The 17,961-nt window shown below is 39.1% G+C and overlaps 1 long non-coding RNA gene across 2 annotated transcripts in view; it reads left to right on the top strand.

Moving 5' to 3' along the window:
• Positions 1-12,834, top strand: part of LOC311609148 — a 36,429-nt gene extending 23,595 nt beyond the window's left edge. Inside the window, exons 3-5 of one of the 2 annotated variants that reach the window (XR_014783282.1) lie at positions 1,332-1,447; positions 11,321-11,389; positions 12,739-12,834. This is a non-coding gene — a long non-coding RNA (uncharacterized lncRNA). The remainder of the gene's footprint in view (positions 1-1,331; positions 1,448-11,320; positions 11,390-12,738) is intronic. The other variant, XR_014783281.1, reaches the window with a different exon arrangement.
• The last annotated feature ends 5,127 nt before the right edge of the window (positions 12,835-17,961 follow it).

Raw genomic sequence — 17,961 nt, 5'->3', positions numbered from 1 at the left:
AAAATTTAAGTAAATGAAGTTAAATTTCAAACCTATTTTTAAAGACTAATTTCTTATTTATATCTTATACATACCTCCACTGATTTTTTTGCAGTTTATCAAATTCATCAATAATTTTTAAGTGATGTTAGAATAATACTTGACATCATTTAAATTTAACTCATTAGTAAAAACCATCAAATGGACATATCTGAATTTATAAATTCAATATAGTCAAAGTTGTTTCTAAATGGTGGCACTATTCAAAGAAAAATCATATTCAAGATAAAAAAAATCACTTTCTAAAGAAAAAAAAAGCTATTTCAATTAACACGACAAATGATAAAATTACCAATCTTCACAGGGTTTACATAAAATAACATTAGTCTAATTGAACTCCGAAGTCTCATTTCAAGAGAATTCAGCTTTTTCTTGGGCTCTACCTGGCAATATCCCTGAAACTTGAAGCCTAGAATTAAAATGGATGTTACATAGTTCAAGTCGCCTCTTCGATTTCCACATCTTATTTTTTCTTTTCTATTGTTTTCTAATAGCTGTTTATGATTCATCCAAAACTGTTGATCATTTTCAATGAAAGGATTGATGTGACATTTTTTTTTGTTACCCAAATGTGTTCTCTTGAGCAAGAGGACCCTGAGTGACTATGAGCTGTGGCTGAGAACATACAGCGCATCACACGGACAGGAGGTAGACTTGTGCGGCTGTGGTCCCTGGGTCTTCCGGTCCCTCTCCCTAATGTGCGTATGTTCAGTACATCTCCCTGAAAAGACTGTCAAATGTAAGCAGCCCACAATATATATCTTCTTTCATAGGCAAAGGCAGAATTTTAAGATGCAAGGCAGTCACACTTGTCACTTGTGGTATGGATACAGTTACATGTTTAGTTATATTTGCCACTACGAGGGCTCCTGGTGTACTGGTACATCTATGTTGGCACCAAAAAGGAGTCTGTCCTTTCATTACTGGGACCAGAGTTCTCCGAAAGTGGTAATGGCCCAATGTTAGTCTTCATCAAAATTGTCTCCCCAGATTCCTGTATCTTGTTTTTCCTCATGTGGCCCCTATTTCTGACAAATGTCAGAATATTAACTCTTTTCTTTCCAACAGGAAACTAGATCACTAGCACACTGAGCAACTTACACAGACTTCAAAAGTTGCACGTTTTGTAAATTTAAATCTATGAGAAAATAATGTCATTGTCTATCTGAAGCTAATATTCCATTAAAATGTTTCATTACAGGTTTAGGATTCATCACTTGGGATTGGATATCATGTGGGGTTACCCAGTGGGGTGGGTTGTCCCTGAGGAAGGACGATTCTCTCTTTCTCAGAAGCACCGGGATGAGCACACCACCATCAGTTGTTCTCTGGATTTTGACCAGTTGTGAATTTTAGCGATGACCCTATCCATTGAAAAAAACCAAGGTTCTTTGAAGAAACACAAAAGGTACACTTACTTGCAAAGGTAAGTATTTTATATAATGTATTGGGAATTATACTGATTTGGGAAAGTTACATTAATGATAATGATGATGATGGTGATGATGATGATGATGATGATGATGATGATGATGATAATAATAATAATAATAATAATAAAGATTAAGAGGTTGTAAATTTTAGAGGGAGTGGGAAATATACGGAGCAATTGAAGGGGAAGAAATTTAGGTCCACATGATATAAATACAATATTCATGTATAAAAATCTCCATCTGTAAAAATATACTATGGATATGTGAGAGGTTATTCAGACAATGACGTATAAATTGGCTCAATAACATCTATGAATTTCAAAACTATACTGAGAAAGCAAATCCATAATAAAAGTGGGCTTGGTCTGTAGTTGCATTTCTATGAAGCATTGGAAGAGGCAAGGCAAACCTGTGGCATCAGAAATCAGCACACAGTGGCTTACTTTGGGCAGAAAGTAACTGGCAATAAATATGTGTATAATTTATGCCAAAATGGAAAAATTGAAACTGTCATTCTGGTTGGTGACTGCAAAGGTTTATGCATTTGTCAGCCCTCCCCAATGTGCCTATACCTTATTATTTCCTATATGGAAAGAAAAAAATGGCCCACAAATTATAAAAGGAAAGAACAGAATGTCTCAATATAGTGTCTCATTCAACATCATGGAAAAAAGTAGAAAGAAACAAGTTCAGAGTGTGAAGGCAATTATTATCAACAAAACATCACACGCACACTGTGTCTAATGCTTAGAAATAAGGAAGGGTTGGTAACTCCTTTAAATCAACCAACCAACCAACCAAACAAACAAAACAACAACAACAACAACAACAACAACAATCCCCCCCCAAAAACTAAGTCAATATGGCTGACTGAAAGCATTGCAAAATTTAGGTAAATAGAGACAGGTGGGTGTGATATTTTATCTTTGTTGTCAATTTCTTTGGATTGAGAGAGGTCAAGAAATCATGGCTCCTGGTGTGTCTATGAAGATGTTTAAGCCTGGGTCAGATCATAGGGCTGGGTTAACTTGACAAACATAAAAAATAGTAAGAGGTGGTGGGACTGCTCAAAGGTGATACCTGGCTGGGAAAAGGGGGTCAGTGGTGTCAAGATTCGGGGCTGCGTCCTCTTCTACTGCTATTCCATGCTTCCTGGATGACATGAGGTGAAGTGCTAGCTGTATGCCACTAAACCCTTCCCACAGAGATGCAAACCTCTGAAACCAAGGAGAAATGAATCCTCCCTCCCTTAAGTTATTGGTGTCAGATATTCTATCACAAGGAAACAACTAGCATGTCGTGCGGAACATGTACAGACAATTCCCTTTATGATTTTTAAGTAAATTAGTAGCTACTTTGAGATACATGAAGATTTTCCTTTTTTGTCCAAACTCAGATTATACCTGCTGTAAATTCATTATCTCGTAAGACTAAATATAATCACATGATCCCATTACCCCTGGAATGTTCCTCTCTGTTCTCTGTTTCTGTGATATGATATTGAATATGCCCATCGAGGCTGATGCAACGGTAATTTGATGACCAGAACACTTGATGCTTAATTGAAGGAAGTGATACAAGAGCTAACTTCCACTTGGAGTGTGACAGCACAGCTCTTTACAATCCTGGCTCTTGATTGATTCCCTACATTAGTTTATTATTTTGTTTATATGCATATACCCTTTCTCGCCAATATATCTTACAGAACAGTGAGGTTAGCAACAATAACTTAGTGGTAAGCTTTATTTTATAATTAAAAAATCTTGTAAAGATTTAATAAAATACATATAGTTAAGCATAGTTTCCTTAGTATGGACTGTTTTAAATCTAATTAAAATGCCATTAAATACCCCTGCACTAAGGAATTAAGTCAAACTAAACTTGCATATGCTACACTACTTTTTTTCTGGATTTAAAAGCAATTTGTTACACAATTACTATAATGCTTGCCATCATAAGCAAATTCATCGAGAATCTCTTACCCAGTGGAGTAGATCTGATCTACTTCTCAAGCTTGCTAAGGACTGTTAAAGATTAACTAAGTGCTGCTGCTGGTGCTAGGGTTGGTGTAGGGGTGTGTGTGTGTGTGTGTGTGTGTGTGTGTGTGTGTGTAGGTGGGTAGGTAGGTAATTTTCTTCTCTTCTCTTTTCAGATCTTAGACAGGACCCTTGGAACAAAAGATAGATTAACAAAAGAAAAGCATATAAATGTATTAACTATGAGAAGTTATGTTATCAAGATTATTTTATAAGGTCCAGAGAGCCAAGATAAATGATGGAACTTGAGTGTTTATTGGTCTTATACAGGGTGCAGAGCTGTTGAGGGATATGGCAAGACAAAAGAAATCCAAGCTAAGATGTGTCCTTAAGTTCTTAGCATCTTTCTGTCATCCACAATAAGAATGTTATTTTCTCATGAGGCACAAGGAAGAAGGATTCAACCTTTTACATGAGGATCTCTTGACTTGCTTCAGAGAGAAGTTAGAAAAATCTTCCTTGCATCTGTCTCTTTCAAATCCTTTCATCTTCAAATATCCAGTACTTTAGGGAGCTATATTTGGTGGTAGGTGTCTTGACCCTTCCCCACCTGCCATGAATAAGCGTAGACTCCCAGTCCTCCACAACATAGGTGACCATTACTTGTCAGAGCATTAGTCAAAACACATTATCCTAGCCTCAGTACTGCTTCAGTTTAATATCAAACATCTATTTTATTTAACCACCCAAGTAATAATCAGACCTCTCCATTTCATGTGTTGTGTGACAGTGGTCTCAGGGAAGACACGTTTGACCCTTTGCTGTCATTAAGCATTTTCAGCCTTATGCTTTCTTGACGCAGATGGATAGAGTGGGAGGAAGCTCAGCCCTGAGTATTACAGCTTTAAAAAGAAGTCAATATTACTTATGATTGCTTAGAAATTGTAGCAGCAAGGAGACCACCTGTGAGGAAAATAGAGATAATTACAGACAACAACTGCAGCATTCGTAACTTGTCCTCCGCATGAAAGGTTGTAACGAGTGCATCCGCTGTTCAGCTGTGCTGCATCTCCAGTTTGGACTCCGGAACTGGACGATAGCAAAGCCACAGTTAAGAGGAGGATGGGGGTCAGCGTTAATGGCCGTGGCTTACATTTGCCTGAGAAGTTTTTAATCACTCAGAATAAAAGCGCAACTCTGCAGAAGAATACTACGTAAAGGTTATGTATCAATCACGACAGCAAATTTTCTTCCTGTGCTTCAACATGTCCTATAGATGGCACTTGAATCATTTTGCTTATTTTGCTCGGCTGTATAAAGAATGGCCCTTCACCGCTGATAACGTGCCTTGAATTCTCTAGTTCTAAAGTCATTTAGGAGAAACTTCATAGCTCCTAGATAAAAGTATGTGGTTTCCAGTAGCCAAGGACTCAATTATATTGGATACTTCTCCAGAAAAGTAATTATGACTTGCTTAAGAAGCCTGATATTTTTTTTGAAACACTTATTTATTTCCACTTCTTGGGAAGCATGTTTTAAAGTGTACCTAATATTGGAGTTGTTTAGTAAACATCATTTCCCCTTTTTGTTTACTTTGCTTTAATAGATTATATGTCCACAAAATCACCAGCCACCATGTCAAATCAAGATATGCAAAAAGAAACGCATACATACTAAGTGCAATAAATTAACCCAGTATGACAAAATCAAAAAGCTTAAACAAAATACTTGATACTAATTTGAAATCAGCAGCATGCTTTGGAGTATGCTGACATTTTTAAAAAATAATCCAGATAATATGGCTACTTTTTTTGGTGTCTTTAGATGTGTCTCCTAGTAACATAAATTCTGAACACCTGAAGGTTTGAAGTGTTGGTTGAACTAAACTGCCTCGTGTTTCATAAAGAATTTACTCAAGGACGCTAAATTGCAGAAACATTTCGGGGAATTTAATTGTTTTACAAGCAGCTGGGGGTTTCTCTATGGGGATGTTCTTCCCAGTGTCTTAGCAAGGAGCTTTCATGGAGATGTATCTCTATGCGGACACTCTTGCCAGTGTCTTAGCAAGGAGCTTTCATGGAGATGTACAGAGGTGTAGTCCATTTAGTGACCAAGAACAGAGCATTCGATGGAGAGAAGTTATAGAGAGGGGAAGACTCCTGAGGGAGTTCCTGCATTAACAGGTCTATAGGTTCTCTTCTTCTCATAGAAGAATGAACATTAAAATCCATAGTGAATTCTTCAGTACCTGGAGAGTACTCTAATTCCTTTTCAAATCTTATTTTTTTTTTTACTTGTTTTCCCCTCCAATAAGTTTTTCACTTGCTGATGGGTTTTTGAGAAGTCTGTGGTAGAAAAGTTAAACTTTTCCATCCTCCTGGTTGTGAAAGATGGCAACAGCAGGACAGCTGGGTGGGCAATGTCTTCTGACAGCCTCCGTCTGTGTCAATATATCATTCAAACTGGGCGACATTTTAGTATCTACAAATGCAGTCATGCGTTCTACACGTAAAACAGGTCATGTTTCAAATCGTTATCTCACATGCCACTTTTAATGATCTGAACATCAATTCTGAAGAGACAAAGAGTAACCAAGTATTAAAGTTATCTCTTATCTAGAAAGCGTCAGATATATTCTCATGGTTTCTCATTTCGGCTTCTGATGAATTATCAGAAAATCAGAACGATTTCCCTGAGATAAATGTGAGTAGTTAGTATTCACAAAAGTTATTCAAGGTCACTTGTGATTAAGGAAATACAAATTAAAATTACTAAAAATAATTTCCACCCTCCTGACAACTCAGAAAAGAATATGCCTGATTTTTCGAGGGCATGCGTCGGTTGAAAGGCAACTCTTGTATACTGTAGGCAACGTTATAATTTATTATGCCCTTTCTGAATGACATTTTGGCACTAGGAATTTATTCTGAAGATAGAAGATAAAATAGATAAAAACAACCCTGTGCATATGGATGAGTGCTAGCACAGAGTTATTTAATTTTAGAGATATCATTTATCTCGGCAAATGCAATTTGAAGCAGTCATCGTGATATATGAGGACATTTTAGATATTAAGATCTTAGAAAGGTAAACAAAGGATGACGTCTGGGAGAGCTTCTCTAGTCATCTGTACTGCTCTCACCTGGAGAGACTCAGAAAAGAAACAGGAAAGACTTGTAAGCTCCTATTACTATTTCTCCTTGTTACAGCAAAACAGTTCTAGCTGGCACAACCACGCATATTTATTGAATGCATTTACTTAATAACAATTGTTTTAGGAAACATTTTGGGCTTTTGTTATAAGAATAAAAACAAACCAGTAAGAATGAGCTTACATTGGTTTCTATCTAAACCGAGCTGATCCTATCAAATCTATGGGGCATTTTTTTTCCCCTCGTGGGCTATAGGTGCATATTTTGCATTGCAAAGTAAAGATTAACTAAGAAAATCAGTTGAGTATGTGGACCCTTAGAAAAATCTTAGATTCCTCTTTCTGAATTTTTAGAGGCCAGATGGCCAACTTCTAAAACCTTGAAAAAGTCTTTTCCAAGAATAGTGAGTGTTCTCCTCTTCCTTGGTTACTCCTCTTGCCTTCCTGGAGGACTCTGTCCTTTCTTCGACAATTCCCATCCTGGTCAGTCTTCGTAAGGCATCTTGTACCACCCAGCACTCTCCTAACCCCTCTTTCTCCTTCTTTCTTTTTGTTCTTTATGACCATTGAGGCTGAATTACCAGATCTTATACAGATAAGGACAAGAGGACACTGTGATCTTATTTGAGCAGTAAATGCATCTAGCATACTTCAAGAACGAATCAATGGGTCATCAGAGATGCCTGTCCTATTTAGCTCCCCACAGTTCAGGGAGAAGATGCCTTTCTTCAAGGACATGGTGCCCCCATGGGCTTGCTATCTTCAAGGGAGACGCTGCACTGTGATCTCTGTCCTCTTTCTTCATCGCTGTCACTTCCTCTTGTTTTCAATCCTGAGACGTGGGCATTTCCAGGACTCAGCTTTCTTACTCATATCCTCTGCCTAGCACGGCTTAAACTTGTGGTTCACTTATGGCCCCTATAAATACATAGACTAAACACGTTTCTCCAGTCCTGACTTCTGGGCATCCTCTTTGACATCACGTTTTCCCACTTACTGTTCAAGCCAGTTTACTACTTCCCTTGTTACAAGCCATACTTTTGATGTCCACACTTCTGCTACTGTATCAGTAAGTTCCAGTCACTCAGGCTCAGAAAGTCTGATATCCTGTCCTTTAATCTGACATTCCTTTGCCATGTCTCCTGAAACCATCCCTTCCTGCCCATTCCCACTGATAACACGCTGGCTGCATCCTGCTGAGAGGTCTGTCCACTGGACCAGCCCTGAAAGACTTACACAAAGGCCAGTTTGTACTCAGTGGACTATTAGCCTTTTCCTCTTCCCAGATCACTAAGCATTTATCAACCTTTTTACGGCTAATCTTGCTTGACTCCAGGATTAAATGCTTTGTACTGCAATAGAGAGCTCAGGCAATTTACTTTTCATGGTAATCTACTTTTATCACACAAACTTTCCATTCCAAACCAACTCAACTGCTTCTCTTAAATATTGGTTCCCTCACCAGGGCCCCCATGTTGTTTTTGATTCCTTCTCTCTATCCATGAGAAACTTTGGCACATATTTTCTGTAAACATCCTATCAATTCTTAAGGATGGCCATAAAAAACTAAATTTCTATACTTTTCATAAACTGTCTTACTGGACAGTTTCTGATTTTGTATATTTTAATACTTTAATTTCTAATTAGTTTCATTTCTAACTAGTAACTGGTTTATTGTAGTTATCATTCATTTCCGGATAAGAATATTATTTTCTGATCTTGATATGGGAGTTCAGCATTGGCTTATTGATTGCTCTCTGGAGATTGCCTTTTATTACAATACTTTTTTACACCATCACCCCACAGATGAGGAGTAATTCTGCTTTTGAGATTATAATATAATTAACACATTTCTCCTCTTCCTGATGTACCCCAAATCCTCTCGTATAGTGGGTCTCTTTCAAATTCATAGCATTATTTTTCATTAATTGTTATTACAGGCAGCTATGCAGATGTATAAACATGTATTATTCTAAATATAACTTGCTCAGTCTGTATAATATCACTTCTAGGTATGTTTTCAGGGCTGACCATTAGATATTAGATAATCAAACGATATGTTCTTCCCTGGGGACTATTTCTCCCTCTCTAAAATTAAAAGACATACATAGCCAAGAGAAGGGTGAGCAAAGCTAAGTTAGAGACTTCACTCTGAATGTGTGATCATTTGGAGCCTGAAACTGATGGTCCCTGCTCCACTATCCCTACCCACGCCAAAGTGCTGTGCCTTGATAACTGATCTAAGCGGTTTCTTTCAATTCTGAGAGCAGGGTCTGGATGAGGTAATAAGAAAACCTGCACAAGAGACGCAATTGCTTAATAAAAATCCATGCTGCTTAAATTTCGGCACGAAAATCAATTTTTTGAATACATGGAATTCATGTTCTAAAAAGCAGTTTAATAATTTTCAGTGCTTGTGCTATTTCTTTTTGACAAAAAAGGTGTATGATAGCATGACCAGAAAATAATGCAGTTGCCAACAGAGAAACTGAGGATTCCCTAGAATAAAATGATTTTGATTTTCTGTATCGGAAATAGTATTCAGATACGAGCACCCTGGTGTTGTAATATCCTAGAGAATCTTCTTTTAAAAAATATTCTTATTGCTTAATCTATAGCCACTAATATTAGTATCCAATTATTAAATACATTTTATATTTATATTTTTGAAAAATATATACATTTATAAACATTTTATTAAAAGTTATAATTTTAATAAGTTTCTTCAAGCATATGTCACATGTTCTAAGCATGTTCTCCAGTTTTTCTTTATTCCCCTCAGAGAAGCAGAATCCAGCTTCCAGTTGCCCTAGCTTGTGGCCTCTGATTCTACTCCCGAAGTTTTTCTTCCATCTGTCCAGATGATCACAGTAGACACAGGCACTCCAATATTGCATGAACCAAGACAAAACAGACAGCACCTTCCCGAGGCAGACCAATGTGCGTTAAGTGCTAAGTTAAATCACAGTCTCCTAGGATGTACTCATCTCAGACTATTCTTTAAATGTCACCTTGTCAATGGCAAAACAAGGCCATCAAGGAGAGACGTAGCTTGGTTAAAACAGTGGGTATTCAAATTATCCATTTCATTCTAATGGTAGACTAAGAAAACTGTCAATGTCTCCAATTATCTGTTCTCAAGATACTTTCTGGAAACACCATTTGAACATCTAGATTTCATAAGACATATTTAAAACGTATTGATTCTGAATCCCTATAGCTAATGTCTCTGATAAATTGACACTTCCATCAAGTTTCCTGTACTGAAGCAGCATAAATCTCTGTGACAGTTGGTGACTCTCTAAGCACTGAATGAATTGCGTGCAGTCCGCATTTTGACTGCTAAGACTTCCAGACTTTCCTTCTGAAAGACTTTTGAACATTTCTTTGGAAATTTTGCCTTTAATCGATCATGTTTACCAGCAATTAGACACGAAAGGGGCGCCATATGCTTAGATACTTATACTACTGCAGGACAAAACGGGGTCTACCTTTTAAGTAAGTATGTAACATAGCTGTGTCTGAATGGATAACCTGGGTGAGTAAGCTCCTTAAAAATCATTATTGAGAGTCATTCTCTTAGACACTTTACTGAAATTATGTTACTTGTCATAGTTTCCTCCATAAAAGAGGGGTAAGTAGACCACATCCCCTGGATGGGGAGGCCTGGCGGCACTCAGAGGAGGGATAGCAAGTTATCAAGAAGAGACTCGATAATCTTAGAGCATATATAGGGGCAGGAGGTCTCCCTCAATCACAGACATAGGGGAGGGGAGAAGGGGGGAAGTGGGAGGGAGGGGGGAATAGGAGGAAACAGGGGAAGGGCTAACAATCTAGATGTAATATGAATAAATTAGTAAAAAAAAGAAGGGTAAGTAGACCTTCATGAAAATTAGTTTTAATTTCACTTCATTTAGTGGTACTTTCAATTCTTGTGCCTTCACCTCCAGGCAATGTTTATCAGATCCAAAAATCTGCACTTAATCCCTCCACCCAGTTAGTACCTCATGGGTACAAACAGAAATTACAACGGTTGTCTAGAATCACCTGGGGAGTCATGTGACTCTTGCAGTGTAGACACACTGCCATCTTATGTTTGAGTACTGAGGATTTATACGTCTGCAGAGCAAGATACATCTTTGGTCCTGGGTATGAAGAATCCTACTGAGAATGAAGCCAACCCAGAAAAAGCAGATAAATAATAGTCCATGTAGTGCTCCCTTTGTTCTTAAACCAATTTTAATAGGCTTTTTGAGATTTGTAATTAAAAAAACTGTAAGTGCTGGCATACAGCGATCCAGCTAGCCTCCTTCTGGGAACTTAGCAACTGCTTACATCATCACTTGCTCCTCACCTGACAACACTTCCAGGTGCGCCAGGTGTGTGCTGAGTATAAAAGGACCACTGCCCACCCCAGGTTTCTCTCTGTTGCCGGTGGGTGTTCTCTCTTTCTCTCTGTCCTTGGCATCCCTTTTGCCCCCTTATCTCTGTCCTCATAGCTCGGCTCCCATTTCTCTGCCTGTCTACATGCCCACCCTCTGCCTCCACCCATTCCCAGGACCTTACTGCTCTCCCTTCCCCCAGCAAACCCCGTTCACAGCAGTGCTGATGCATGACGTAATTTCTCAGGGGCACACCTTGGCATGGGCTCTCAAAGGTTCCCCATCGCCACTTTTTATTTTATAACAATAAGAATTTCTGTTTTTCTATTTAACACACAGCTGGTCTCCATGCTGATTGAGTAAATAAGCGGAGTGAGCTAATTGGCGACTGAGCTATAATATATAAATGTAGGTTTATTGGAAGCGGCACAGGAGGGACGGGGAAGGGAGAGCACCTGCTGGGGGCTGGGCGAAAGGGAAGGAAGGAGGGTAGGGAGCTGGGAAGAGGTAAGGGTAAGGGCAGGCAAAAGGACAAAGTGGGCCAGTAAAACCAAAATGTCTGGTTTATACAGCGAGTGCCTGAGAGAGGGAAAGCCCCGCCCCTAGGTAGAGGGCAGACCATGCCAGCTGTGCCCTGCTGCAGGACCTAGCATTCCAGCCTTTTGTTGATAATAAATAGATAAAGGGCAAGGAAATAATCTTGTCTTTGACTGCTTCCTGCTGACAGTAGGGCGGCAACAGGGGGTCAAAAGCTGAAATGTTGGCTAAGTCCAGGAAGAGCAGGCTGCTGTATTTGGTGTTCAGGATTTGTGAGACCATCTGTGGCTTAGAAACTGCAGGTCCAGCTGATGCAGTCTGTGAGGTTTAGGCCAGATCTCCTGTGTTCTGGATACAGCACCGGGCAGTATGCTGGAATATACATATGTTAGCAGCAGAAGATAAAGTTAAGGAGATTACATTTGAAACTTTTAGGCCCATGGTCATGGTAGTTGGGGGAGGGGAGTCCCAAACTCAGAGAATGGGGGAGGAATCCCAACCTCTGAAATAGGAAATACTTAATCTGGAGAGTGACCTGTGGATTCAAGTGGATCTCCTGAAGCTTACAAGAATCTTTTTAAGCCAGACTATTTAAAATCTGATTAATGTTAAAACTCTGAAAAGTCTAAATACAGCAGTTTTTATATACCTTTACCAACCTTAAAACACCTCAAACATTTCCTAGGTCCTCAAACCTTACATAAACTTCACACTTCTCTAAGAAGACATCTAAAGCCTGGGTTTTTGTTGTTAAAGTGATCCTCAAACCCATCAGGGACCCGAGAAAGATAAATTGCCTCAGGGGGCATAATCCAAGCAGCCTATATATTGATTAATATGGCAGAGGCTTACTCATTACCCAGATGACCTTCCCAATAGGCTTCTGTGGTGTCTATGGCCTCATTCTGGGCACAGATCGTAGGGCAAAACTGCAATATCAATCCTGGCCCAGAAAAATCTGAGTGGTCTTTCCGTGGAAGATGATTTCGGGAGAATGACTGACCTAATTTTGTCTAGGCAAAACAGGGCAGTCAACTTTCCAGGTGTCCATAGTTCGGGCAGGGCTATTCCAGTGGGCCAGTTGGGGAAGATTCAATCCAGGCAAAGTCATCTCTAGTTGCATCTAAGACTTCTTGGAGGCCTTGGGGTCACTGCTAGAAGATGGGGTCTCTGTCACATTCAACCTTTCTATTAAGCATTTCAATGTGCTTCTTCTACAGATTCTCTGAAAGGCTTAAGGACCATCATCTATAAATTATAGCTGATCTACTACACAAATGGCGGCTCCTGGTGAGGAGGCTGGGACAGTCCTCAGGAAAGAGAGGAATGTGGAGGCTTTCCTTGGAGGGGACAGGGTTGGAGTAGGATTTTATGCGATCATGTGGGGGATGGGGAGGGGGGAGAGGGAGGGTTGAGAGTGTGCTTTAAAAAGAAACCTGGACAGGAGTATGGATGTGGATACTCCTGCATTTGGGGCATAGATGTCCATAATTGAGACATCCTCTTCGTGTATTTTCCCTCTGATGAATATGAAGTGTCCTTCCCCATCTCTTTTGATTAGTTTTGGTTGAAGGTCTATTTTATTAGACACCAAGATGGCTACTACAGCTTGTTTCTTGGGTCTGTTTCCTTGGAATACCATATTCTAGCACTTTACTCAAAGATAATGTTATCTTTATTGCTGAGGTGTGTTTCTTGTATGCAGCAGAATGATAGATTTTCTCATTCATTCTGTTAGTGCATGTCTGTTTATTGAGGAGTTGAGGTCATTGATTTAGAAAGGTATCAATGACCAGAGGTTATTGGTTCCTATTTTTTCATATTGGTAATGGAGAGAGAGAGAGAGAGAGAGAGAGAGAGAGAGAGAGAGAGAGAGAGAGAGAGAGAGAGAGTGAGTCCTTTCTTTGGTTTTGTGGATATGGGATTATTTATTTCCTTTGTTTTTCTGGGTAAAATTATCCTCCTTGGTTTGGAGTTTTCCTTCTAGTATCTTCTATAGGGCTGGATTTGTGGTTGGGTGCTGTTTAAATTTTTTCATGGAATATATTGTTTTCTCCATCTATGGTGATTGACAGCTTTACTGGATGTAGTATTTCTGGGTTAGCATGTGTGGTCTCTTAGTGTCTGCATGACATCCCTCCAGGCAAATAGATAGAACTAGAGACAGTCATCCTGAGTAAGGTAACCCAGACCTAGAAAGGCATGCATGGTATATATTCACTTATAAGTGGATATTAGTCCAACAAAGAAGTCCTCTTAGAGACTCTTAGCTAAGAGCTGTGAGTTTTATGGAAGAGATGAGGGATGGAAGGAGGAGAGATAAACAACCTCCACAAGAAGACCACCAAGGCTGGTGGACCTGGACCCAGGGGGGCCTGCACAAGAATATGCAAGTGGCGTTCCAATTTGATATCCTGTGATTACTTAGTTTGGTGAGGTAAATCCACGAAGTGATGAACAAACATCTCTGAAAGGTAAGATTGTCTCAGAATACAGGCCTGGCTCTTGCATGGCCATGTCTTCACAGACCTAAGTCGAGGGGAGTCCTAGACTCCCCTAAGAGACATCTGGTGTTTCTTGGCAGCAGCTGGGGTACAGGATAACTTACCAAGTGCAAAGTTGCATCAGGCAGAGATGGTGTGGGGGAGAAGCAATCTTAAGTGGCCCTGGGTAGCCAGACTGGGTATTCAACTCCTCTCAGGCTTAAAGATGATAGAGTCAGAACAGGCAGAGAAAGATGAGGTGTGGCCCCACAACTCCAGCCTGCCAAGCTGACTGGGGCTCAACATTCCCTGAAGTCACGGGGCACCAGATGATTGATTAGGTAAGCAGAATGAGCTAATTGGCAACGGAGCTATAATATATAAATGCAGGGTTTTTGGAAGTGGCACAGCAGGAGCAGGAGAAGGGAGAATGCCCACTGGGCGTAGGGGAAGGGAACAAGAGGGCAGGGAGGTGGGTAAAGGGCAAGAGCAAGGGTGGGCAAGAGGGCCAACAGGGCCAGTGAAACCAAAATGTCTGGTTTATATAATGAGAGTCTCTCTGAGAGGGGAAGTCCCACCCCAGGGTAGAGGGCAGTGCATGCCAGGCACGTCCTGCAGCAGAACCTAACCCATGATTCTCTGAGCCCAGTGACGATGTGGATCTTCCAAGGCATCAGTCCATGTGATTCCAGACCCATGGTCACAATGCCACTGAGAGTAGCTTATGAAATACCAGGGCCACGAATTTAAAGACTATTCAAGACTGAGTCCAAAGCACTCATGAAGATGACAAAGGTCCCACAATGGTTGTTGCCCAGTAGGAACTCACACATCATATGTTCAGACAGTCCTGCAGGATTTTTGCTTAAGTTAACTGTGGTAGGTGAGAGCCTTTACTTTTTAAACCTCTGAACGTATTGGCTTTCACTGGCTATGAATCCTGACATTGCTGCTATATAAACAGTCAATATCACTTAATGTTGATTGATGGGAGCTGCAGAAAAGACTCCCTGGATCTTGGCCACCAGCATGTAAATCAGAGCTTCCTGAGATCTGCCATCACAGCCCAAAACAAGGGCTAGTTCCTCTCTAAGCCTTCCACTGTGTTTTGATAACCCTGTGAGTGAGAGGTCTCTGCCTGGAAAGCACAGATAAGGGAATCATAGGAAAACAGCTTGTTTGATGTTTAGGGCATTTCATGAAATCCTGTAGCTTGGTTAAAAACTCACGGCCTCCTGGTTTATCACCTGTAATATAGAAGTGGCTTAAGAATTCTTTTCAAGTAAAGATATTCTATAACTTGTTCTAAAGTGTCCTCGAATGAATAAGATGAAAATCAAGCTGGCCAGTTGAGAGACAAGGTACAATTCTTAATTATAAAGTGAAGTATCTTTATGAAGAATAGTCTCTGAACAATCTTGACAGTTAAATGTGGATGTATCTTAAAGTTTACATCCATGAGTTAGTGGCCACAATGAGTGTTTGTGACTAGCAGATGTTTGAGTGTTCCAGATATTTGACCTTCTTTTGTGTATTTTGAATCTTCCATTTTTTTTGTAAATTCAGAAAATAAACTTTAATGATTTTAAAAGTTAGGATTCAAAAGTGCAACACTTATTGGAACATTATTTTTTAGGTTATGTATTTGTTATATTTTTCAATACTTTCTTAAAATCAGTCTTTTTTGTATTTTTCATTCATGATAATCATGGTTATGAACATATGGTTCATACCATGACTGTAACCGGATGGCAGGTTAAAGTGCTTGAGGGCTATAAATATAGGCTCAAAGAGATTGATGAAATAAGAAAGTTTAGAAGCCAAAGTATAGATCGAAGAGTGGTAACTGACCTAGCAAATCCTAGAAAGCCAATCCAGTCAAGAGAGGCAATAAAACAAGGAAACAAACTGCTTTTCACTTAGAGACCTCTGCACAGCTGTAGAGCTGCAGGCACTGGATGCTTCCTGCTTGGTGTGGAAATGAAGGTGCACATGAGAGCTGAACTTTAAAAGCAGAGCTCTGATAGAGCATGTTAGGAAGTGCCTGTTCCTTGTACCTAAAGTAGGCTCCTTCTCCCCCTGTAAACAGGAAGAAAGTAGTGTGTAAAGAGGAAGAAGATAGCATGTATCCAGGAAGCCTCCTGTTGGGCTTTCATTTGGTCAAACAGAAGACTAAATATATTGCTGGGGAATCTGGCTAGTTCCCTCAAGGAGAGATTGAGTGTCCTCTATTGATTAAATGAGCAAACAGCGAAAAGCACACACACCTGGCTCCTCTTAGATATAGATTTTCTGATTTCTTATGTAACACTTAGCCACAGATTTGAAGAATCAAGGATTACCAGGCATGTCAGGAAACCTCTAACAAGGAAGACACAAACCCAAATACATACTGTGCTTAAGACTGGAGAAAAGCAAAGGGGTTAATGTGTCACGAGGAGAACAAAGCAACTGATAGCCAGTTATTGTTACAAACTCAGAAACGAGAGTGTTACACTGTTACCATAAAAGAACAAGAAAAGGTAAACAAAATACAGCAAGCAGGTTCATATAAGATTATTGAGAAATTGGAATGTAAAAGAATAGATGTAAAGAGTTTAGGAGGGTTTGCAAGGGTTGAATGTTTCTTATAGAACAGTAATCCATTATTAAGAACTAAGTGAAAGATAGAATGAACATTAGCCGTAGGAAGCATCTATGGGGAGACAAAGGAAAAAGCAACAAAATATGAGAGTGGGTTATCAGAGAAATAATTCACTGATATTTTCAGCCCTGAGAACTATATTTCTACATTTAAGAATGCCTACAATGTGACTGACATATAGTAAAGCAGCCCTTATGCCCAAGTACATTATTTTAAGATTTCAGAACATTAGGGAAAAAAAAATAAGATAAAATTACTTCGAAAACTTCTGCAGAGAAAATGGATTCTAATTTAGAAATTATGTTCAGCAAACTGCCATTCATATTTCAGAGTAGTTTGAGGACATCTTCTGAAATGTAGTCTCAAAATTGTAGCACCCTCGATCTTTTTCTCAGGACATAAACAATGAAATCAATCCAGGATCTAGGAAAATTATTTGATGTGAGATAATACCAAGAGAAATCTTCAGGAAAATTCAAAGTAATAATCATTTTCTACTGAGATACATGAGCAGGCTCATGAATAAATAACATTTCGAAAAATGCATTTAAATGTCTGCCATGTTTGAATTAGCTTAGTGAGACCAATCAGTGGACAGGAATGGTTTGGTAATTAATAAGTTACTAGAAAAAATACAAAAAATTAGATGCTATTTTCAATGGGAAAAAATAAATGATCAGAGCACGGATTATATTATACAAATACAATAGTCTACATCTGGGGAATAAACGAGTCAAGAAAAATTATGCCCTAACTTGGGGAAAGAGGTGGACCAGAGACAGAGAAAATAAAAGAATGTGACCCAAATCTGCTTCACCATAGAAAATTAACAGTGTCCGAAACTCCAAAGTCAGGAGAACACAACAGGAGTAAAGCAATAGACTTTAATAGAAAAAATATTTAAAGAATTTGAAATCAAATGTTTCTAGAAATCTGGGAGTGGTGGCACCTGGCTGTCTGAGATGTGCTGAATTTTTAAAATAGCTGTTTGTTCTAACCTAAGGTTTGTTCAACTTTTTGACATGGTGGTATAACACAATCCAGCTACCAAATGCATTTTCAAAAGAGGCTGTAATGTTTAACATTTATTACTTTATGGTGGTGCATTTATAACTGTTTTCATTTGTAGTGGTTATAGCAGTAACATCATTAAAATGAAAAAATGTAATAAATGGCTTAAATATTTTCAGTAATAAATGACTTTGGAATACAATTTTTTGGATTCCATCACTACTCCATGACTTAATATGCAGTTGTTATTAGTTAGTTGTGCTATCATGTATTTGTGTGTACATATGTACACAGACACAGATATG

Source organism: Acomys minous (genome assembly GCF_964271855.1).
Source record: "Acomys minous genome assembly, chromosome: 11".
NCBI lineage: Eukaryota > Metazoa > Chordata > Mammalia > Rodentia > Muridae > Acomys > Acomys minous.
The sequence above is the reverse complement of the archived record's forward strand: the minus strand, read 5'-3'. Positions and strand labels throughout refer to the sequence as shown.